Source organism: Pseudophryne corroboree, chromosome 4 (assembly GCF_028390025.1).
Source record: "Pseudophryne corroboree isolate aPseCor3 chromosome 4, aPseCor3.hap2, whole genome shotgun sequence".
Taxonomy (NCBI): Eukaryota; Metazoa; Chordata; class Amphibia; order Anura; family Myobatrachidae; genus Pseudophryne; species Pseudophryne corroboree.
This window is the reverse complement of record NC_086447.1, coordinates 905052555-905078636: the sequence shown is the minus strand read 5'-3', so window position 1 is coordinate 905078636 and position 26082 is coordinate 905052555. Positions and strand designations below refer to the sequence as shown.

Below are 26082 nucleotides of genomic sequence, written 5' to 3'. Positions count from 1 at the left end.
TAGATGAGCTAATCTCACTTTGTACAAAAGTTGACTTACGTTTCAGAGAGAGAGCAACTGAGCGTGGAAGATCATCTGCTCCAAAATCTTCTGCTCCTCCTCCTCGCCAACTGTCACCAACTAAAGATGAACCCATGCAAATTGGCCGTTCCCGTTTAACTCCTGCTGAGCGCCGAAGACGTCTCTCTGAGTCTCTCTGTCTGTATTGTGCAGCCCCGTCTCACACTATTCATGCCTGTCCCAAACGTCCGGGAAACTTCAAATCCTAGCTCGCCAAGGAGAGGGCCGGCTAGGAGTAATGATCTCCTCTCCATCTCCTCAAGATTGTAATCTCCCAGTCTCGCTTCAAGTTGCTCAACGTTATCAGAACGTCATTGCCCTTCTGGATTCCGGAGCAGCTGGGAACTTTATTACCGAAGCCTATGTTAAACGGTGGTCCCTACCCACCGAGAGACTTCCTTCCTCCTTTTCCTTAACTGCCGTGGATGGCAGTAAAATTTTTGATACAGTTATTGCTCTAAGGACTCTACCAGTTCGTCTGAGAGTGGGAGTTCTTCATTCCGAACTTATTTCACTTTTAGTGATTCCAAGAGCCACACATCCTGTGGTCCTGGGCTTTCCATGGCTCCGTCTTCACAATCCTACAATTGATTGGACGACTATGCAAATCCTGGCATGGGGTCCCTCCTGTGCTGAGACATGTTTGTTTAAAGTGTTGCCTGTCTGTTCTTCCTCCCCCAGGTAGTCTGATGTTCCACCTCCTCCATATCAAGATTTCACGGATGTGTTCAGTAAAGCTTCTGCTGATATCCTTCCTCCTCATAGAGAATGGGACTGCCCGATTGATCTCGTTCCAGGGAAGGTTCCACCTCGAGGCCGAACTTATCCGTTGTCTCTGCCCGAGACGCATTCTATGGAGGAATACATTAAAGAGAACCTAGCAAAGGGGTTCATTCGACCTTCTTCTTCTCCAGCCGGCGCAGGCTTCTTTTTTGTAAAAAAGAAAGATGGTGGTCTGCGGCCGTGCATCGACTACAGAGGTTTGAACGACATTACCATCAAGAACCGCTATCCTTTACCCCTGATTACTGAGCTCTTTGACAGAGTTAGCGGAGCTACCATCTTTACAAAGCTGGACTTGAGAGGTGCATACAATCTCATCCGGATCCGTGAGGGTGACGAGTGGAAGACCGCATTTAACACCCGTGACGGACATTATGAGTACCTCATAATGGAGGGAGCTTCTCATTCAATCACCATCCTTACAGACCACAAGAACCTTCTATATCTGAAAGGCGCACAATGTCTCAACCCTCGTCAGGCCAGATGGGCACTTTTCTTTTCCAGGTTCGACTTTAAACTCCAGTTCTGTCCGGGCTCTCAGAATCGCAAGGCCGATGCCCTTTCCCGCTCATGGGAGCAAGAAAATGAGTCAGAGTCTTCAGACAAGCATCCTATTATAAGTCCGTTGGCATTCTCCACGGTAGGGATGGACTCTACGCCCCCATCAGGGAAAAGTTTTGTGAAGCCGACACTAAGGAAGAAGCTCATGCATTGGGCCCATGCTTCCCGCTTTGCCGGACATACAGGTATCCAAAAAACCCTGGAGTTTATCTCTAGGTCCTATTGGTGGCCAACTCTGAAAAAGGACGTTTTGGAGTTTATTGCATCTTGCCCAAAGTGTGCTCAACATAAAGTATCCCGCCAGTCGCCTGCGGGGCAACTGGTTCCACTATCTGTTCCCCGTCGACCATGGACCCATTTGTCGATGGATTTTATTACAGATTTGCCCATGTGCAACAAGTTTAATACCATCTGGGTGGTAGTTGACCGGTTCACCAAGATGGCACACTTCATTCCTCTCACCGGTCTTCCGTCAGCTTCCAAGTTGGCTCAAGTATTCATACAAGAGATCTTTCGACTCCACGGTCTTCCAGAAGAAATTATCTCAGATCGAGGAGTTCAATTCACAGCCAAATTCTGGCGAAGTTTATGTCAAGCCCTCCAAGTCAAGCTAAAGTTTTCCACGGCTTACCATCCTCAGACCAATGGTCAAACTGAGAGGGTGAATCAGGACTTGGAGTCCTTCCTCCGCATCTATGTGTCCTCCTCTCAAGATGACTGGGTTCAATTACTTCCCTGGGCCGAGTTCTGTCATAACAACCAGTATCATTCTTCATCTTCTTCAACACCATTCTTCACCAACTTTGGATTCCACCCTAAAGTCCCTGAGTTCCAACCGCTTCCAGCAACTTCTGTTCCCGCAGTGGATATCACCTTGCATCAGTTTGCCAATATCTGGAAGAGCGTACGATCAGCTCTGCTCAAGGCATCGTTCAGGTACAAGAAGTTTGCGGATAAGAAGCGTCGAGCAGTTCCTGCTCTCAAGGTGGGTGATCGGGTATGGTTATCCATGAAGAATTTGAGGTTAAGAGTTCCCAGTATGAAGTTTGCACCTCGCTACATCGGTCCTTTTAAAATTGATCAAGTCATCAATCCTGTTGCTTACAGACTCCAGTTGCCTCCCTTCTTAAAGATACCCAGGACATTCCATGTTTCCCTGTTGAAACCGCTAATCTTGAATCGGTTTCATTCCTCACTTCCTCCAACTCCGAAAGTCCAAACTCAACGAGGCGTTGAGTATGAAGTAGCCAAGATCCTGGACTCACGTCACCGTTACGGTCAACTTCAGTATCTTATTGACTGGAAGGGTTATGGCCCTGAGGAACGTTCATGGACCAATGCTTCTGATGTCCATGCTCCTGCCTTGGTCCGGAGATTCCATTCCAAGTTTCCTCAAAAGCCAAAGAAGTGTCCTGGGGCCACTCCTAAAGGGGGGGGGGGTGCTGTCACGATCCGGGTATCTGGACGCCATTTCTTACCTATCAGATGCCTCCTAAGGCTGGCTCAGCGCTCCAGGACCGGATCCCATCTGTTATCCTGATGTGCACATTCCCGCATACTCTCCTGTCTCTCTGGACGCAGTCACAGTAACGCCTTATACATCTGGCATGGCGTCTCCCGCGGCCTCCGCCGCCGTCCCTGAGCTTCTGCATTCAGAGTGGCGATTACGTCAGCCGCGGCCTCCGCTGTGTCCGCGTGGTCGGATGTGCATCTGTCAGCCTGGCGTCTCCTGTCTCCGGTGGCCGGCGCCGCCATTACTGTTTTCCAGACCACATGGATTACAATCCAAACTTCCCTCCAAGTGTCTGCATGGGCGCAGCCATCTTGGATTCTGTCAGCTGATCATTCCTACCAATCCGTTGTCAGTATTATTAATTTGCATAATTGCCTAGCCAATGCCTTCCTTGCTGCAGGTATAAATAGGTTGTGCCTGAGCAAGGAAGGCGTCAGTGCTTTGGTTGTCAAACCTAGTTCCAGTTTGTCTCTCTTCTGTGAATGTCTTCCAGGTTCCAGCTCCTGTCTCCAGACTTCTGCTATAGAGACCCGCACCAACATTCCATCTGCGGTGTAGCCTGACTCTCCGATCCATACTGGACTCACCTGTTTCCAGCTACAACATCACCTGCTTCCAGCTCAGCTTCCAGCAGTGTACAGCTTCTCTTAAAGGGCCGGTGTCCTTTCTGCAGTTTACCACTCTCCACCGGTATTATTATTTCTCCGCTCTCAAATTCTACATTTCATCTACATTGCATCGCTCTCAAGCTTTATTTATTATTTAACTGGTTCCAGCCAGTATCCACTCCGTGCCAACACCTGTCTGGTTCTAACCAGTACCCACAGCAGCATTTTATCTACAGCAGTCCAGCTTTCCCTGGAACACCAGCTGGTACGACCCTGGGCTTTCCTCATTGCTACAGTTGAGCCTGGTAAGGACTTTCCAACTTGCAGATAATAAGAACTGTCTCATACCACCAGAGCTCTGTGGCCCCTGCCACCCTGTAGTACCCAGGAACTGTATTATTATTTCTCTGCTGATTTTTATGTTACTTTTTACTGCTACTGTGATGCATGGAGTTTGTCATAAATAAATATCATTGACTTTTACTCAAGTTGTCGTGGTCACGCCTTCAGGCGGTTTCTCTTCATGTTACTTACATGTCCAGGGGTCTGATACAACCTCCCAGGTTCCGGTACATCTCAGCCCCTACAACTGAGGCTGCCTTCCGTCAGCTCAGGCCCTCAGTTGTGACACGCTCTGTTTTAGCTCCTCCTTCAATGTCTCCAGCTTCTTCTGCAAAAGCCTGATGAGGGGAAGGACCTGACTCAGGCTGGCAGTGTCTGAACTGACTTCACGTGTGGCAAGTTCAAAGGGTCGCAGAACCTTGCACAACGTTGAAATCATTCTCCACTGCACTTGAGTCAGGTGCATTCCCCCTCCTTTGCCTATATCGTAGGCAGATGTATAGGCTTGAATGGCCTTTTGCTGCTCCTCCATCCTCTGAAGCATATAGAGGGTTAAATTCCACCTCGTTACCACCTCTTGCTTCAGATGATGGCGGGGCAGGTTCAGGAGTGTTTGCTGGTGCTCCAGTCTTCGGCACGTGGTGGCTGAATGCCGAAAGTGGCCCGCAATTCTTCGGGCCACCGACAGCATCTCTTGCACGCCCCTGTCATTTTTTAAATAATTCTCCACCACCAAATTTAATGTATGTGCAAAACATGGAACGTGCTGGAATTTGCCCACATGTAATGCACGCACAATATTGGTGGCGTTGTCCGATGTCACAAATCCCCAGGAAAGTCCAATTGGGGTAAGCCATTCTGCGATGATGTTCCTCAGTTGCCGTAAGAGGTTGTCAGCTTTGTGCCTCTTATGGAAAGCGGTGATACAAAGCGTAGCCTGCCTAGGAACGAGTTGGCGTTTGCAAGATGCTGCTACTGGTGCCACTGCTGCTGTTCTTGCTGCGGGAGGCAATACATCTACCCAGTGGGCTGTTACAGTCATATAGTCCTGAGTCTGCCCTGCTCCACTTGTCCACATGTCCGTGGTTAAGTGGACATTGGGTACAACTGCATTTTTTAGGACACTGGTGACTCTTCTGACGTCTGTGTACATTTTCGGTATCGCCTGCCTAGAGAAATGGAACCTAGATGGTATTTGGTATCGGGGACACAGTACCTCAATCAAGTCTCTAGTTGCCTGTGAATTAACGGTGGATACCGGACACACGTTTCTCACCGCCCAGGCTGCCAAGGCCTGAGTTATCCGCTTTGCAGCAGGATGACTGCTGTGATATTTCATCTTCCTCGCAAAGGACTGTTGGACAGTCAATTGCTTACTGGAAGTAGTACAAGTGCTCTTCCGACTTTCCCTCTGGGATGACGATCGACTCCCAGCAGCAACAACAGCAGCACCAGCAGCAGTAGGCGTTAAACTCAAGGATGCATCGGAGGAATCCCAGGCAGGAGAGGACTCGTCAGACTTGACAGTGACATGGCCTGCAGGACTATTGACTTTCCTGTATGAGGAGGAAATTGACACTGAGGGAGTTGGTGGTGTGGTTTGCAGGAGCTTGGTTACAAGAGGAAGGGATTTAGTGGTCAGTGGACTGCTTCCGCTGTCATCCAAAGTTTTTGAACTTGTCACTGACTTCTGATGAATGCGGTCCAGGTGACGTATAAGGGAGGATGTTCCGAGGTGGTTAACGTCCTTACCCCTACTTATTACAGCTTGACAAAGGCAAAACACGGCTTGACACCAGTTGTCCGCATTTCTGTTGAACTAATTCCACACGGAAGAGGTGATTTTTTTGGTATTTTGACCAGGCATGTCAATGGCCATATTCGTCCCACGGACAACAAGTGTCTCCCCGGGTGCCTGACTTAAACAAACCACCTCACCATCAGAATCCTCCTTGTCAATTTCCTCCCCAGCGCCAGCAACACCCATATCCTCATCCTGGTGTACTTCAACAGTGACATCTTCAATTTGACTATCAGGAACTGGACTGCGGGTGCTCCTTCCAGCAATTGCAGGGGGCGTGCAAATGGTGGAAGGCGCAACCTCTTCCCATCCAGTGTTGGGAAGGTCAGGTATCGCAACCGACACAATTGGACTCTCCTTGGGGATTTGTGATTTAGAAGAACGCACAGTTCTTTGCTGTGCTTTTGCCATCTTAACTCTTTTAAGTTTTCTAGCAGGAGGATGAGTGCTTCCATCCTCAGGTGAAGCTGGACCACTAGCCTTGAACATAGGCCAGGGCCTCAGCCGTTCCTTGCCACTCCGTGTCGTAAATGGCACATTGGCAAGTTTACGCTTCTCCTCAGACGATTTTGATTTAGATTTTTGGGTCATTTTACTGAACTTTATTTTTTTGGATTTTACATGCTCTCTACTATGACATTGTGCATCGGCCTTGGCAGACGACGTTGATGGCATTTCATCGTATCGGCCATAACTAGTGGCATCAGCTTCAGCACGAGGTGGAAGTGGATCTTGATCTTTCCCTATTTTACCCTCCACATTTTTGTTCTCCATTTTTTAATGTGTGGAATTATATGCCAGTATCAATAGCAATGGCCTACTACTATATATACTGCGCACAACTGAAATGCACCACAAGTATGGATGGATAGTATACTTGATGACACAGAGGTAGGTAGAGCAGTGGCCTTCTGTACCGTATTGCTATATATTATATACTGGTGGTCAGCAAACTGTGCAAAACTGAAATGCACCATAGGTATGGATGGATGGTATAATTGACGACACAGAGGTAGGTAGAGCAGTGGCCTTCTGTACCATACTGCTATATATTATATACTGGTGGTCAGCAAACTGTGCAAAACTGAAATGCACCACAGGTATGGATGGATAGTATAATTGACGACACAGAGGTAGGTAGAGCAGTGGCCTTCTGTACCGTACTGCTATATATTATATACTGGTGGTCAGCAAAATTATGCACTGTACTCCTACTATATACTACAATGCAGCACAGATATGGAGCGTTTTTTAGGCAGAGAACGTATAATACTGGTAGTCACTGGTCAGCAAAACTCTGCACTGTACTCCTCCTATATAATACTGGTGGTCCCCAGTCCCCACAATAAAGCAGTGTGAGCACAGATATATGCAGCACACTGAGCACAGATATGGAGCGTTTTTCAGGCAGAGAACGTATAATACTGGTGGTCACTGGTCACTGGTCAGCAAAACTCTGCACTGTACTCCTCCTATATAATACTGGTGGTCCCCAGTCCCCACAATTAAGCAGTGTGAGCACAGAAATATGCAGCACACTGAGCACAGATATGGAGCGTTTTTCAGGCAAAGAACGTATAATACTGGAGGTCACTGGTCAGCAAAACTCTGCACTGTACTCCTTCTATATAATACTGGTGGTCTCCAGTCCCCACAATAAAGCAGTGAGCACAGATATTTGCAGCCACCTGAATAAATCTGAGAGGACGCCAGCCACGTCCTCTCACTATCATTTCCAATGCACGAGTGAAAAATGGCGGCGACGCGCGGCCTCCTACATAGAATCCAAATCTCGCGAGAATCCGACAGCGGGATGATGACATTCGGGCGCGCTCTGGTTAACCGAGCAAGGCGGGAAGATTCGAATCGGCCTCAGAACCGTGTAAAATGGGTGAAGTTCGGGGGGGGTTCGGATTCCGATGAACCGAACCCGCTCATCACTATTTAAAATATGGGGCTCTTTCCTCCCTCCACAGATCCTTACCCAGTCCTAGAGCAGACAGCCGGTGCTAAGACTAGCATGGTGTCCCTGCCTTAGTGAAAACCAGCCCCAGGCTTGTAAGACTGGGGCCACTAGACATGTGCCATGGGTTGTATATGGCGGAGGGCTCGGGTCATGGGGGTTGGGAAATGGCTAAGCTAGGCATTTTGTAGTTATGCCCAAGGAGCTGAGGTAACAAATAAATATGGCAGTGGTTCCCAAACATGGTCCTCAAGGCACCCCCACTGCCCTGGTTTTAAGCATATTCATGCTTGTGCACAGGTGATTTAATTAGTACCTCACCCAAGGACTGCATTTGGGAGCCTCTGACATATGTTATCCCTAGAGTGACAATCTAACATCCCTGTGGTCCTAGTGTAACAAACACAATCACTAAGACCCAGGGTCATTTTACCTAAAGAGATAAAATAAGTAGATGATTGTCAAGTAAATTTTATTTGACTAAACTATACCCAGACCTTTGTCCTACTCTCTCTCTCTCTCTCTCTCTCTCTCTCTCTCTCTCTCTCTCTATATATATATATATATATATGCGTAAAAACAGAGATTAATACTGCGCCACATGTGATATAAAACAGATATGTAATTGAACAGGCTGCCCTAAATGATACTCCCCTAGTGCTAGTAATGGGGCGTCAGCTTAGTCCCTCAATAAACCAGGGGTGGTGAACCCTGAGATACAATTGTGTGAGATAAGGGGGGAGAGAGATATATAGCGACCACTATATCAATAAATATTTTCAGGCGCCCACAGTGATAAAATCTAATTTAATATTGAACACAAAGATGCATAAAAACATACATAAAAAATGGGACAACAATAAATACACAGCTGGACTAAAAGCACTAAATTAATTAAGAACTACAATAAAAATATTTAAAATATTTAAAATCAAATTTTCCTTATCTTTGGAGTGAGGTAGGTACAGGTCACCCAATGCGTTGCGTCTGATAAGACTTCTTCAAGGGGTAGGGACAGAATGAGAATGGCACAGCTATTTATAGCCATATTGTTAAGTGGGAGGGGTGTGACTCCCCCCCCCCGTCCCCCCACCCCTCCCCACCACACCTCACATCACTCCACTCGTCTCACTGCAGAAACATTAACTCACTGCATACACACTCACGCAATATTTCACAATTAATATTATATAGAAATAGATCACTAATACGGTGTCCCATTTTTTATGTATGTTTTAATGCATCTTTGTGTTCAATATTAAATTAGATTTTATCACTGTGGGCGCCTGAAAATATTTATTGATACAGTGGTCGCTATATATCTCTCCCCCCCCTTATCTCATATATATATATATATATATATATATATATAAATAAAAGGCAAATACAACAGACTCATCACAAAATCTCCTGAACCATTAGGACCAGGAACTTGAAATTTGGACAGTAGCTCCCTTTTGTGACGTAGGCACCCACTAAGAAGGGATTTTTCAAAATTCCACCCGCAAAGGGGTTTAAAGTTGTGAGATGATTATTGGGAATTCCCCCCACACAGAGGAGAATTAAGACAGCCCACCCAGCTGGGGGCTCTAAAGAATGCATGACCTGGCAATACCAAATTTGAATAATTGACTGCTCTGCAACTGCCACTGGCAAGGAAGTCCAGCCTTATGGTTCAGGAGATTTTGTGATGAGTCAATGGTATTTGCTCTTTATTTATATATAGATTTCAGATATAAGTACTTAACCAACCTATTTCCAGTCAGCAGAGGATAGTGTCTGAGTTATTAGCGGTTAACCTGTCACTTGAACTAAACATTGCCAAACCTCTCAGAGAGAAGATCCTACTTGTTCCTGGCCTGTCATAGCCCAACGGCAATAAAGAAAAACTTCAGATACAAAATGATGTTAACTGATCACCACCCACTGCTATATGATCAGAAAATTTGCAAGCTAATAAATAATGATTGTTGCAGGAAACCACCCGTGATTAGCTGCTGGGGGACAGTGGGATTTGTGCATTTTGTAGACACCATGGGGTAAATTTACTAAGGTGGGAGATTTTTAGAATCGGTGATGTTGCCCATAGCAACCAATCAGATTATATCTATTATCTGCTAGAAGCAGCTAGATAAATGGTAAGTAGAATCTGATTGGTTGCCATGGGCAACATCACCAGTTCTAAAAATCTCCCACCTTAGTAAATTTACCCCCAAGTTCTTTGGAAGGACCAGTAAGAAGCCATTAAAGACAAGGGGGTATATTTACTAAGGTCCCGATTTTGACCGAGATGCCGTTTTTTCTTCAAAGTGTCATCTCGGGAATTTACTAAGGTAAAATCTCGGCAGTGATGAGGGCATTCGTATTTTTTTGGAAGTCCAATTTTAGAAATACGAATGAATACACCATCGGTCAAATACACCTGCAAATTGGTAGAACTCGGTAATTTACTAAAAAGTGCAAATCACAAAATAACCAAACACTGCCGTGAAAAAATACAAATTGTAATAAAGTGCTAAAATAAAACAGACCTGCTTTTATTTACCGTGATTGGATAGGCATGCACGGATCCATGAGATCCGTGCATGCTTATCATTGGGAAGGGGTGGCAAAGTGTTCATTTTCAGAAAAAAAATTGCGTGGGGTCCCCCCTCCTAAGCCAAACCAGCCTCGGGCTCTTTGAGCCGGTCCTGGTTGAAAAAATATGGGGAAAAAATTGACAGGGGTTCCCCCATATTTAAACAACCAGCACCGGGCTCTGCGCCTGGTTCCAAAAATACGGGGGACAAAAAGCGCAGGAGTCCCCCGTATTTTTGAAACCAGCACCGGGCTCCACTAGCTGGACAGATAATGCCACAGCCGGGGGTCACTTTTATACAGTGCCCTGTGGCCGTGGCATTAAATACCCAACTAGTCACCCCTTGCCGGGGTACCCTGGAGGAGTGGGAACCCCTTCAATCAAGGGGTCCGCCCCCTCCAGCCACCCAAGGGCCATGGGTGAAGCCCGAGGCTGTCCCCCCCATCCAAGGGCTGCGGATGGGGGGCTGATAGCCTTTGTTAAAAGAGTTGAATATTGTTTTTAGTAGCAGTACTACAAGTCCCAGCAAGCCTCCCCCGCAAGCTGGTACTTGGAGAACCACAAGTACCAGCATGCGGCGGAAAACCGGGCCCGCTGGTAACTGTAGTACTACTACTAAAAAAATACCCCAATAAAGACATTACACACACACCTTGACAGTAAAACTTTAATACATACATCCACACCAACATACATACATACTTACCTATGCACCCACGCAGGTCGGTCCTCTTCTCCATGTAGAATCCATGGTGTACCTGTTGAAAAAATTATACTCACCAAATCCAGTGTAGAAGGCTCCTCGTGAAATCCATTTGTAATCCACGTACTTGTAAAAATAAAAAAACGGAGACCCGACCTTGAACTGAAAGGGGCCCCATGTTTTCACATGGGACCCCTTTCCCCCAGTGCCAGGAACCCCCTCTGACTTATGTCTAAGAGGGTTCCATCAGCCAATCAGGGAGCGCCACATTGTGGCACCCTCCTGATTGGCTGTGTGCTCCTGTACTGTATGACAGGCAGCACCCGGCAGTGTTACAATGTAGCGCCTATGCGCTCCATTGTAACCAATGGTGGGAACTTTGCGGTCAGCGGTTGACCGAAAGTAACCTCAGAGAAGTCTTTTCGCAATATTGCAAATCTTTCGGTCGCAATTTTGATAAGCTAAGATTCACTCCCAGTAGGCGGCGGCTTAGCGTGTGCAAAGCTGCTAAAAGCAGCTTGCGAGCGAACAACTCGGAATGAGGGCCCTTGTCAATTATAAAACTCATTGCGCATGAGACGTTGACAATAATTGGCTCCAGCCATTCAGCTCCTAACTGTAAAGTGCAAATAATAAATATGCAGGTGCGCGACCAACAGCAGCAGGTAAGAGGAAGGTCAGTTCCTCAAAACTAAACAGTAGAAAGAAAATGTATACCAGCGCTGGCTGAACCAATTAATTTGTATTAAGTAAAATAATAAGGATGGTTTGCTCTATGTAAAAAGGTAACAATTTATTAACATATCACATGTAAACAAATCTAGAAAGAAGGAATTCCTGTTGCCACCAAGTGGCGATAAAACTTGATAATGTCTTATCTTGATAAAATTTCATGGATTTCACATTCTCCTATATTGAAATTGTCCATTCCTAAAGGCTAGGACACCCTCTCCTTGTGCATTCACTGTAATGGGTAAATAATTACCAGATCCCCACGTTGGTAAGCATCAGCGTTGGAACAAGTCCGTTTTTGCAGCTGTAGGGGTAGATTAAACCGGTTTGGTGATTGAGTCCAGTGATGGGAGGGAAGTCCAAGGTATGCCGAAGGATGTCAAAGGCTTTGCGGGCCAGTTGGAGAGTGAAGTCCAGATGAATGAAGAAAGCTCAACGCGTTTCACTGGTATAATCCAGCTTCCTCAGGAGCATAAGTTCCATATGTATGGGGTACTCTATTTATACCCTTCCTAATAAATTGATAAGCACCACCTGTTTGGGTCAATATTAATACTTAAAGGCAAACCATCCAAAATAACAATGTAAAAAACTAACAGTACAAAACACAATCTTAGTGTCTATTTATATAATATATTTTTATTTAAAAACGAGTGTTATTACTCTATTTAAACAAAGGAAATATAAGATAGTGCCGATCATGTGACGTGCCTCGTCACATGATCGGAAAAAGAGGCAGTCCCATTGGTCAATAGATGTAACTTAGTGGTCACGTGGTCTCAGACACATGACCGTATTCTTAAAACACCTTCCTCTAAACGTACAATCTCACTCCTAAGAGGGACCTCGGTGGTCTTCCGTCCCATAGGTCGACTTACACCACCTGACGGGTCACCCACGTGACGTGACGTGCGTCGTCACCTCGTTCGTCACGTGAGCGCATTCTTTACACCGTGAGCTACCCTTCAAAGTGAGGACCCGGAAATCTAAAGGGTCTTCTAATGGAATACTAGACCCGCCCCGGGCTTCCCTCATAGCAGTCTCCGTATTCCATAGTTGTCATAGAGACCCGTTCGACAGGGCTAACTTATTAAGCCTCTATTAGGGTTTTTACAGGTTGAGATTGTACTGTGTTATCGGAAATGTGTTTTTTTATCAATATAAAAGACAGTGTTGCATAAAATTAAGGTAAATAAACATTAAGAATTCATCAATTATCAGATTCATTTCTATTTTTAGACAGATATATGTATACTTTTCTTTTTCTTACTCCTATATATAACATTATAAATCCCCACGGAGTTAGATATTTTAACTACCATTATAACCAGATAAGACTAGGCTCATGAATAAGTTCAAATAACCCAGTCTATAATCTACATATAATTATCCATAGATGTTACTCCAGTTTGTACAAAGTAGTATATATTGTTATTATTCCTTAGTTATTCTCATTTCGATTTATTCATTTGTATAGAAAACTGTGTATCTGCATGCATCCTCTAAAAGAGGTCTCCATCATTTCCAGTTAATCTACCAAAAGCCCAAAAAAAGGGGGGAAAACATACAAAGTTTAAAGTTTTGGTCGGCAAGTGCTGCGAACCATGAGCTGTTTTTCCAATGCCAAGGAACGTAATGATAGAAGGCAGTCCTACTAGTCCAATTTGGGTGATTTTAATGTTAAAAAATCTGTATCTGATAAACCTGATATAACGAGAGACTTCTATAAACTAGAAAGTCTATTAAAAGCAGAATCTAGAAATTGGCTGGACAGTGTTAACTTACAGCAATATGTAACTAAGAAAATGATCCCTAGGGGCCTTCGGCTCTTTAAACCGTCAATATTTCAGGATGACGCTAATTACCAAAAAGAATGGGATCAATTACTAGACAACTGTTCTTTAGAATTGATTAAATTGATTATCAGATACAGAAATAGTAAGGTTTCCTCGATTGAAAAAGAGATCGAGGAACTAAAAAAGACAATGGAAAAATCTAGAGATGATGAAGTATTTGAAAGGAAAGACAGAGTTGTTAATGAAAAGGTCATTAAGTTTGAACAGGGCCTGATGGAAATGAAACAAAAAAATTCAAACGTGATTTGGCTGATTATGAGAATAACACTGTCCGTACATTCAAACACAAACAAAGTCATATGGATAAAAATATCCATCCCAAAGAAACTAGATACCAAGATCCTGGCACATACATGACACAGAAACGAGATCATCAATCTCCAGGTTATAGAGACTTTGCACATTCTAACAGATTTCAACCCCTGACAGATTATAGAGATAGTGATACAGATTCCCCAAACAGATTCAACTCCTACAGATCAAATAGGAATAGACAAAACTACAATAAAAGTTTTGGTAAATACACCTCTAGAGATAATGAACCTTTTGAACAGAAGGCTAATTTTTTAGGGGCACGTCCGAAAACCAATTCAAGGTGGACACTGGACACCGAACAGAAAATTACCCCAAAAAGAGGCAGAGATCTAAGCTTAGAGGATGTAGAGGAGGAAGACACAGGACACAAAAATCCAAGAAGGATTTGAATGTCGACCCCTCCACATCCAAATCAAGTGTTTTTAATCTGTCGGACAGAACACTGTCCAAGTCTGAACTTTCATTATTAGAAAAAGGCCTAAAATTCTCTCCATCTAGTGGCCCCAATATCTTTGAACTGTATGTTGAACTAAACAGGTTCATTCGTACCCTTTGCAGGAAGAGGTATTTCGCAAAGAAAAATCTCTTGGCAAAAAATTATGATTCTCTACCCATAGTATTGGATAGTTCAGACCACCTTATGTTGGCAACACTTGAAGAACTTTGGGATGAGAACCATATACAGGAAGACCTACCCAGAACAAAAGAAAAGTTATATGACATACAGAGAGAAGGGCCCAAATTCAAATGTAAGTCGGAATTTTTTCCTATCTCATTCAAAAGTAGTTGCATAGAATCTTTCTATAAAGTAACATTGGATGACTTCAAAAGATTAGTTGGACAGAATAACGACAACTCTAAATATACCTCGAATCTCACCAGACTAGAAAGAAGAGCCATCAAAGAACTTACACAAGACACATCCATAATCATCAAGGAAGCCGACAAGGGCGGAGGGTTGGTGGTGATGAATAGGTCATACTACCTGAATGAGGCCACCAACCAACTAGAGAATACTAAATTTTATAGTGTCCTTACTCAGGACCCTACTTCCAGATTTATCCAGGAACTCAAAATATTATTGGAGTCAGGTTTGAACAAGGGGGTCATATCCAGGGACGAATCACGGTTCCTATTACCACAATTCCCCACTACCCCCACATTTTACTTTCTCCCCAAAATTCACAAGTCCCTCACTGCACCACCGGGACGCCCAATTATTTCTGGTATCAATTCACTTACATCAAATCTTTCATTTTATATTGATACTTTTCTTCAACCACATGTACCGTTATTAAAGTCTCATTTAAGAGATACTAAAGATTTTCTGAACAAAATTCAACATATCCAGTGGAAGGAGACATATGCTTTCCTGACACTGGACGTTCAGGCACTTTATACAAATATACCTCACACCACTGGTATCAAAGTTATTACAGATTTGTTACAAGGACACAGGTCCTTGACGAACAGCATCAATCTTTCCTTATACAATGTATTTCCTTTATTCTTACACATAATTATTTTATTTTTTAATCACAAATATTATTTACAACTCACAGGTACCACCATGGGAACCAGGTTCGCCCCCAGTTATGCGAACCTCTACATGGGGGACTTTGATGACGCCCGCATGTGGTGCGCTGACTGGGAGGCGAACCTGGTTTTCTATGGGCGGTACATAGATGATTTATTTATTATTTGGGATGGGGACCTTCTCTCAGCTACCTCCTTTGTTACTCACCTTCAATCCAACGTGCACAATCTTAATTTTACCTTCACTTACAATAGGGACCGTGTCGACTTCCTGGGTGTGACCCTTGAAATCAAAGAAAATAAAAATATTACATCAAATTTTATTAAATCAGTTAATACCAACTCGTATTTACATTATAGAAGTGCCCATTATGCCCCCTGGAAGAATAATATTCCCAAGGGACAATTAATGCGGCTTAGACATAATTATTCGAATATAGACATCTTTAAAACACAGGCCAACCAACTTATAGATTCCTTTAAAAATAGGGAATATCCACAATATATTCTTGATAAGGCTCTAAGGGAGGTCCTAGACATGGACAGACAAGACTTACTCATTCCGTCTAAAAATAAAAATAAAATTGTCCGACAAGATACAAAAGAAAGAGAGGTGGCGTTTATCTGCAAATACAACAGATGCGCCAATGAAATTAAAACTATTGTCAGCAGGAATTATAAGATACTAAAACAAGATAGTGTCTTGGGAAGTCTACTACCCAATAAACCACATATTATATACAAGAAGAATAGGGCCCTTAAAACCATCCTGGCACCCAGCCATTTTAGATCTGTATTAATGAAAGGAGAAGGAGATGGTTCTAATTGGCTAACCACCAAACCAGTAGGATTTCATAGATGTGGGAAAAGTAGATGCACTATGTGTCACCATATGGAACGTAAGATCACACACATTTCTATTCCAGGCTCTTCTGAGAAATATACCCTTAAATCTTTCATGAATTGTGTTTCTAAATTCGTGATATATGTATTAACCTGCGGGTGTGGCCTGAACTATGTAGGCAGGACTACGAGAGCGATACACACACGTTTCATGGAACATCGCCGAAACATAATACGTAAACTGGAGACACATAGTGTTTCACGACATTATTTAGAGAAACATCAAAGTAATCCAGCCTGTCTTTCCATCATTTGCCTTGAACACATCATACCAACAGATAGAGGAGGTGACAGGTTCAATCAACTATGCCGTAGGGAAGTCTTCTGGATGCTTAAATATAATTTGTTACATCCAGATGGACTAAACGAAGCCATTGAATTGAACTCTGTCATCTAGGGGTATATGGAATTCTTCCAATATGGTGACATATGTATTTTAATTCTAGTATTATTATTTATATATATGTTAACATTACTAATATTAGGAGTGTTATATATTGTATGTTTCCCCCCCCCCCTTTTTTGGGGCATTTGGTAGATTAACTGGAAATGATGGAGACCTCTTTTAGAGGATGCATGCAGATACACAGTTTTCTATACAAATGAATAAATCGAAATGAGAATAATTAAGGAATAATAACAATATATACTACTTTGTACAAACTGGAGTAACATCTATGGATAATTATATGTAGATTATAGACTGGGTTATTTGAACTTATTCATGAGCCTAGTCTTATCTGGTTAAAATGGTAGTTAAAATATCTAACTCCGTGGGGATTTATAATGTTATATATAGGAGTAAGAAAAAGAAAAGTATACCTATATCTGTCTAAAAATAGAAATGAATCTGATAATTGATGAATTCTTAATGTTTATTTACCTTAATTTTATGCAACACTGTCTTTTATATTGATAAAAAAACACATTTCCGATAACACAGTACAATCTCAACCTGTAAAAACCCTAATAGAGGCTTAATAAGTTAGCCCTGTCGAACGGGTCTCTATGACAACTATGGAATACGGAGACTGCTATGAGGGAAGCCCGGGGCGGGTCTAGTATTCCATTAGAAGACCCTTTAGATTTCCGGGTCCTCACTTTGAAGGGTAGCTCACGGTGTAAAGAATGCGCTCACGTGACGAACGAGGTGACGACGCACGTCACGTCATGTGGGTGACCCGTCAGGTGGTGTAAGTCGACCTATGGGACGGAAGACCACCGAGGTCCCTCTTAGGAGTGAGATTGTACGTTTAGAGGAAGGTGTTTTAAGAATACGGTCATGTGTCTGAGACCACGTGACCACTAAGTTACATCTATTGACCAATGGGACTGCCTCTTTTTCCGATCATGTGACGAGGCACGTCACATGATCGGCACTATCTTATATTTCCTTTGTTTAAATAGAGTAATAACACTCGTTTTTAAATAAAAATATATTATATAAATAGACACTAAGATTGTGTTTTGTACTGTTAGTTTTTTACATTGTTATTTTGGATGGTTTGCCTTTAAGTATTAATATTGACCCAAACAGGTGGTGCTTATCAATTTATTAGGAAGGGTATAAATAGAGTACCCCATACATATGGAACTTATGCTCCTGAGGAAGCTGGATTATACCAGTGAAACGCGTTGAGCTTTCTTCATTCATCTGGACTTCACTCTCCAACTGGCCCGCAAAGCCTTTGACATCCTTCGGCATACCTTGGACTTCCCTCCCATCACTGGACTCAATCACCAAACCGGTTTAATCTACCCCTACAGCTGCAAAAACGGACTTGTTCCAACGCTGATGCTTACCAACGTGGGGATCTGGTAATTATTTACCCATTACAGTGAATGCACAAGGAGAGGGTGTCCTAGCCTTTAGGAATGGACAATTTCAATATAGGAGAATGTGAAATCCATGAAATTTTATCAAGATAAGACATTATCAAGTTTTATCGCCACTTGGTGGCAACAGGAATTCCTTCTTTCTAGATTTGTTTACATGTCATATGTTAATAAATTGTTAACTTTTTACATAGAGCAAACCATCCTTATTATTTTACTTAATACAAATTAATTGGTTCAGCCAGCGCTGGTATACATTTTCTTTCTACAGCTCCTAACTGTGATGTGTTTGAAATAATGACAGCTGTGAGATGTTTGACTGTAGCACCATTCATCATACGCAACAAGTTTTCTCATGCACAAGTTTTATCAGTCGTTGATAAATAATCCCCTTTATCTCCGTCCACTTTATCTCTCTCCAAGGCTTAGTAGATAGACCCCTAAATCTGAGTTCAGGTATTGGACAAAAGCATATTTTACTGTGCGTAGCTGCAGGACATAAATCCATATTATACACAAACACAGCAGAAGTACCGCCAGCTCTACACGGTGCCCAAAATATGTCAAAGTATGAAAATAGCTTTGTATTTATGTCTATCTTTGCAACATAGTGTCTCAAAAAGTTTCTTAGTGCCCTGGCCCGTGGCAGAGAAGCCTGCGGTGCATCCATCATAAACAGCTATTGTTTAATTTTCCATTATCCCATAGTGACCTGGCACTATTTATTGCAAAAGCAGAATCAGGATTTTATTTCGAGGTACGCGTATGCAGGTCTGGTTTACAAGATTAGCACAAGTGGGTCCACTATATTGTTTAATAGAATGTTTATTCCAATCAATCAAATCTGTTGGGCAAACGCCAAGACATTACGCGTAGCCTGCAAAATGTGAGCACTGCATCTGTAACAAAATGGAAAAAATCACATCATTCCCAGAATCACAGTCACGTCTCCAGCTGCAGCGGCTGTGGGGGGACGCGATCGTAGAAATGTTTTGTAAGAGGTTTAAACATCAAATATGTATTTTTAGTAATATTATTGGTGGGGCAGGAAAAAGAGAAAATGCTGGTGCACACTCTAAGCACTAAGAACGCTGGTTATCAGAACAATGGTAATAAACCCTGAAAATTAACGGGTGTGGATCATTGGATCGACAGTGTCTAGGTCGACAATGTTTGGGTCGACCACTATAGGTCGGCAGTCACTAGGTCGACAGTCATTAGGTCGACAGGGTTTCTAGGTCAACATGTTCTAGGTCGACAGGTCAAAAGGTTGACATGAGTTTTTCATGTTTTTTTGGTGTTGTTTTCTCTGTACAGTGACCGGGAAGCCCAATTAGTGCACCGTGTCCCCTCGCATGGCTTGCTTCGCTCGCCATGCTTCAGGCAGGTTACTATTCCCAATCGTAGTCCGCGTGGATCGTTAAGTATGAAAAAGTTCAAAAAAAGGAAAAAAAATGTAAAAAACTCATGTTGACCTTTTGACCTGTCAACCTAGAACATGTCGACATAGAAACCCTGCTGACCTTGAACACATGTCGACCTAGTGACTGTCGACCAATAGTGGTCGACCACAACATTGTCGACCTAGACACTGTCGATCTTCAGACCGGATCACAATTTAACATGGAGTAAAATTGAGGTTCTTAACATAATTATTGGCCAGCAAAGATGGGCACACCTAACACGGGCAGGAGACCTCATCAGGTGGGTCCCTAACATTCACAAAGGTCAAGTCCAGACCACAGGGCCAGCACAACCCAACCACCCCAAGGCATCACACTAATGAGAAGTAGCACTTCAAGTGTTGAAAGATGTTACATTAATAAGAAGTAGCAGCTCAGTACTAAAAGTGTTACGTAGATGAAAAGTAGTAATAAGGGGGTTAAAAAGTGCTACATTAGTGAAAAGCAGTTTAGGTACTAAAAGTGTTACAATAATGATGCCCCGAAGCAGCCCGGCCACACCAACCCAGGGTCCTGGCCTGGTCAGCAGCTAAGGGCGACATTGTCCCTTTTTGCAGCACTGCTGAGGGGGACAAATGTCCCACTGGGCAACCACTGGCACCCCTATTTTTATTTGAAGGTGAGTGCTGATGCTCCCTCAGTGCCCTGCACTTTGCCGTCCTGTCTGCTGGGTGTATACCCAGGGTGTCCTGTGGATGATCCAAGCAGCACTCCAGTAGCACTACTGATGGCAGGGTGCAGGGCTTAAAGTGGTCCTGGAGAGTTGGTGGAGCTCATTACCCCCACCACCTATCCCCCCCCCCTTCCATTAGGCGGAGCCAGGACCAGTGCTAGGGTTTAGGCACCCCCCTAGTTGCAAAAAAAGGGGTGTGGTATCACAAAGATGGGTGTTGTCCCACTAGAGTACCCCTAATTAAAATACCGCCACACAGTAGAACAACCTTATTCACATTACACCTCACAGAGTGCCCTGATTCATATAACACCACATAGACGTGGCCCTTATTCACATTACATCAAACATTAGTGTCCCTTATTCACATTACATCACTCAGTAGTGTCCCTTGTACACAATGCCCACAGTAGCAGTGCCCCTTACACATAATGCCCACAATAGTAGTGCCCCTTACACATAATGCCCACATAAGTGGTGCTTATACAGATAATGACCACAGCAGTGCCCTTTATACACATCTCTGCCTCTGTCACTCCAGCAGCTCCCTGCCCTGTGTCCCTCCAGCAGCTCCCTGCCCTATGTCCTTCCAGCAGATTTCCTGCCTCTCTGTGTCCCTCCAGCCCCCTCTCAACTTGTCTTCAGCATGCACAGAGCCTGCTCCTCTTCATGGCTCTTCTTCACTTCAGCAGCGGTGATGACATGACATTACATACACCGTGCCAGAAAAGGAAGACACTGAGGCCTAAGGAGGGGATGAATGCCGCCCTACAGACACAGCTTATGTGATTACCAGTAGGGGTGGGCCACAGGCAGAGGACCATAGAGAGGCCAGGACCTGAGGAAGGGGGAGGTAGCTGCAGCTCGTCAGTGACACTAGTGCCAATCACATCATCTATTGGCAAGGGTAGTGGGGCATATTTTTATGTTGGAGTCACTGTGCAAGGCCGTGGAGGAGATGGAACTACCATTACAGATGGTGGAACTCAGGGACACCTCCCCCCCTCCCCCCCCCCCCCCCGGCAGGGTGTTGTTCCAGAAACAAGGCTCTGGGGCAACAATGGTGCTGCCCAAAGGGGGATGGCACAGCTCACAAACCCCTCCCTTCTGCCCTGTGCACAATTATGATGCAACATATATCAAACATATTAACTGTCATGGCAGGAAAGAGAGATGGAGGAGGCCACGGGACCTGGTTTTAGACAGACAAGATGGACAGTTGAGTCGCTTTTCATTTTAATGGGCGTTATCACTGGCAATGACAGTGCTACCACCACTGTATTAATAATTAGTAGGAGATGGTATAGTGGTATGGGCTCCACAGATGCACACAAAACCAGCATGGACCCCTGCTGATGCCACAATTGCTGTAAGGTTCCAAACCAGACATGACTGTGTATGCTCCACATCTATGCATGCAGGGAAGAGTATAGCTGGAACCTCAACAGCAATGGACAGGCATGGACAAGCCTTCAACAAAAAATGATGACATTGTGCCTGGTAATGTCATTTTCTACAGCTGATTGCTGCCATATTAATGGTCCGCTTTATGCAAACACACAAAAATGACATTTCATAAAGAAAGTCCGGACATTTCTAGACTCTCCGGATAATCTCAGCAGTATTTTTTAAAAAGATAAAAGTTTAAATTAATGAAGGAATGGGCCCTAAACTGGAAGTAGATTGGACATTAGGGTCATAATTAGGGGTGGGCAAGTGGTGCCACCACCGAGAAGCAGGGCCAGGGGGCAGCACTGTCAATGTACCAACCAGGTCTGCCATTTTGGGGCCCGGGACAGGCAAAATAAAGAGGGGACCCCCACAAAAAAAATATTTTGCAGCACCGCTCAACCCCTATGTGATGTCACACATTGTAACGTTACATATAAGTGGAGCATTGCGGACCTGCAGGAACAATTCACAGAGAGCTGATGTACAGGGAAGGTTTGTTTTGAGAAGTCCTCGCTGTGCATCAGCCCACTGTTGTTGCACAACCTGGTTCAGCTCTTCAGGTATTAGCAATAGGTTCCAGGGTAGGGCCCTCATCTCTATAAGGGCCTGGGACTCCAGTCCCTGCAGCCCCCCCCTGATTGCAGCCCTGGTACCAGCCTTTAGAGCCGCTGCAGAACCATACCCCCGGCCCGTAATGTCATGAGGTCACATGTTTCAAGGGCCGGGCCGGCAGAGGGTGTCGTTTCGCCCTGCTTTGGTCCTGTTGGACGTTAAAGTGTAATTTCCCTTTCTACCAATGTGTATTGTCAGGGAGCACCAAATCTAGTTATTATCCATGGGGCAGTTTTGGGAACTATGAAATGGGTGGTCTTCAAGTTGCCGGCGGGCGGGCGCCCGACGACCAGCATACAGCGCCGGAATCTCGACCGCCGGCATACCGACACCTTTTCTCCCTCTTGGGGGTCCACGACCCCCCTGGAGGGAGAATAGATAGCGGGCGCAACCGTGCCCGCAGCGTGGTGAGCGCAGCGAGCCCACAAGGTCCTCATTTGCGCTTGCCCAGCTGTCGGTATGCTGGCGGTCGGGATTCTGGCGCCGGTATGCTGGTCGCCAGGATCCTGACCTCCGGCAACACATACTACACCCCTATGAAATGGGTATTCGCCTTCAAGAGAATGTGGTAGACAAATTGCACTGCGCTTCAGCACTGATATATCTGACCTGACAGGGATGAGTTAAATATCAGTTTACAAAACAAAAAAATAAAAAAAAATTCAGAACTCTGTTTTTTTAAAATGCAGTTTGTGAATATCAAATTCTTTGAAAAACAAAATATCGAAATATCAAATTTAAAACACGTGCATTAAGTTTTTATACTCTGAATGTATCTTTTTAAACAACGTATTCGTTTGAACCAGTAATGAAAGATTCAGGAACAGAGTTGCCAAATTGTGAACTATTGGCAGTAGCGCAGTTAATGTGCGGAGATTGGCTTCTCTCCTCCGGATCTACACTCGCTAAGATGAGGGTTGTAGTCCAAGGACGGAAAAAGAACCAAAATGTGAAAATATCGAAATATGAATCTCTCCATATGTATCACATAAAAAGCCAGTTGCAATTAAATTTGTTATTTTTTCCCCTCTCCCCTATCAAAGTTCTTGTCAGTTGTTTAATTCTCTCATCTGCTTTGTTTTTTTTTTCCCCTTTAAGTTTATACATCGGATCATTGGCAGGTTTGACTGTTCTGAATTTATACAATTACAGGCATCATTTTTCCATTGACCGGCACGTGGTGAACTGAGGTCTCCTTCAGTGGATTCCCTTACTCCTGTTTCAGATTTTGTGAATGAATCACTCACTGCAAGCTTTCCCTAGCACATCAGAGGGCTGCTGTCTGTAATATAGGCCCGTGCCGGTGCATTCTGTGTCGGATCACAACAGGTCAGCCATATGCAGAGCAGGAACTATGCATAAAGTTGAGTTGACATTAACTGGCCATTAAAAGATCGGAACCCTTCAGAGGATGGAAAGAACTTCAGTATGATATTTGCAGGCTGTAGGAAATATCAGTTCAGAGTTTCTATGACATAGGAGAACATTTACTAAGCAGTGATAAGAGCGGAGAAGTGAGCCAGTGGAGAAATTTCCCCATCAACCAATCAGCAGCTCTGTATAATTTTATAGTATGCAAATTATAGATGTTACTTCAGTGCTGATTGGTTGCCATGGGCACATCTCCACTGGCTCACTTCTCCGCTCTTATCACTGCTTAGTAAATGTACTCCTCTGTCTGGTAGATGTATCAATTTTTCTTTTTGGTGCATTATGGGTGCTGGGGCATATTGCTGTTTTTTACCGGCGATTTGCTCCCGCACTTCACTTGAATGTATGTCCCCCTGGCGAGGTCTCTTACCGCTGCGCTATGTTGGCCCGCTGGTAAAGTGTGCTCCTGTGTCCTTGCGTCTGTCGGTGCGGGTCTGCGCAGGCACACGAGACCCCCTTCCCACAGTCCTCCGCGCCTGTAGTAGTGAGCATGTGCGTTCTCTGTCCTGTGACGCCGTGGATGTCTGCCGAGGTGGCGGGTTACAATTAACTTTATTCAAAATATCACAAACAAACATGGCCGTCGGCAGAAAAAAAAGACACTTGGGAGCTGCACCGCATGGAAAACAACGGCGAAGTCGAAGACTGCAGGCGCTGAAGCAGAGATCCGAAAAAGCCCTTAATACATTGGTAAGTCCCGCCGCCAGCTAGAGGGTGGTGACGGCAAAAAGGGGAGAGGCCCATAGACGAAAAAAACAACCAAATCCTCAATCATACATCGGGAGGTGTGGTAACTGCAGCAAATAGTGCTTGCAGTTACCGTATTTACACAGAAAAACAGTATATATATCTACCTCTATATATCAATGGCATATCCTGCGGTCCCTGGATCTGGTGTCAAATCTTGGCCATTGATACCTGGGTGCATTCCGATGTCCTCATACCCTGCTACCCAGGTGCAATTTTGGGTTCCAACTTCCTACATATACCTCTCTGGAAAAAGAGCTCACAAGCATTGTCAGTTCTTTTATGTTTTATTCACAGATCTTTGACATAATTTCTTGTAGCTATATACAGTGAATAGATAGATAGATAGATAGATAGATAGATAGATAGATAGATAGATAGATAGATAGATAGATAGATAGATAGATAGATAGATAATCTGACTACAGCTGCTGCAAGACTAAGGTGATAAAATGTTTTCTGCTGTGAAATTATCAAACCCAGAGTTTGCAAATCCTTTGTATAAAATGGAGAAAATGGCCTCTAGCTAGTGATACCAGTAACTATGGTGTCTATTTACTAAGCCGTGGACGGAGATAAAGTACCAGCCAATCAGCTGCTGCCATGTTACAGGCTGTGTTTGAAAAATGACAGGAGCTGATTGGTTTGTACTTTATCTCTGTCCACTTTTTCTCCATCCAAGGCTTTAGTAAATTGACCCCTAAATCACTGTCTAGTAAACACCTTCAGCAGTGTGAAGGGTATGTCTAAAAAAATAAAAAACAACAAAGAAAAACAGCACCCGCTCACGATTCCTCGTTAGCACTTTATGTAGCGAATTTCTTTGTTGACTCTTGTTGACAAATTGTTTAACAACTGATCAGAAATGTAACAATGTTTTCCTCTAACTTCTATTGAACACATATATTCATTGAAAACAATGTAGCACAGATAGATACTGTATGTATCACTTCCGTGAAGGGCTGTGTTTTTCTGCTTCATCTCGTTTACTGTGTCCTTATGTGTGATGGAGAGTATGGCGCAGCATTCTGCCGGAGTCCACTGCGCATGTACAGGCCTCTGGAAACATGGCGTCCACCATGTTCCGGAGACCAATTTCAATACTGCGCAGCCATTTTGAGTGACGCGGCGCTGGACTCAGGAAAAGTAAGTATTTAAATTTGGGTTTAATGTGTGCAGTGTGGACCCCCTCCCCTGGAGCCATTGCATCCATTATAGAAGTGCCAATGCCTGGGGTGTAGTATGGTATGCCGGCGGCCGGGCTCCCGGCGCCCAGCATACCGGCCACGGGAGCCCGACCGCCGGCATACCGACACCGCGGCGAGCGCAAAGGAGCCCCTTGCGGGCTTGCTGCGCACGCCACGCTACGGGCACGGTGGCGCGCGTATTTTATTCTCCCTCCAGGGGGGTCGTGGACCCCCATGAGGGAGAATATATGTCGGTATGCCAGGTGTCGGGATTCCGGCGCCGGTATACTGTGCGCCGGGATCCCGACATTCGGCATACTGAAGACCACCCCAATGTCTGCATGGTTTCATGTCCCTGATTCTTCTTATGAATATGAATTACTAAGTCCATTCAGTCTGGAAGGGACTCATGTGGACAATTTATCAG

General features: G+C 44.2%; 1 long non-coding RNA gene across 2 annotated transcripts in view; it reads right to left on the bottom strand.

Annotated features, from left to right (window-relative positions):
- LOC134911880 (uncharacterized) overlaps positions 1-26082 on the bottom strand; it is a 209725-nt gene that overhangs the window by 157270 nt on the left and 26373 nt on the right. For both annotated transcript variants that reach the window (XR_010176930.1, XR_010176929.1), the window contains exon 2: positions 15560-15634. This is a non-coding gene — a long non-coding RNA (uncharacterized LOC134911880). The remainder of the gene's footprint in view (positions 1-15559; positions 15635-26082) is intronic.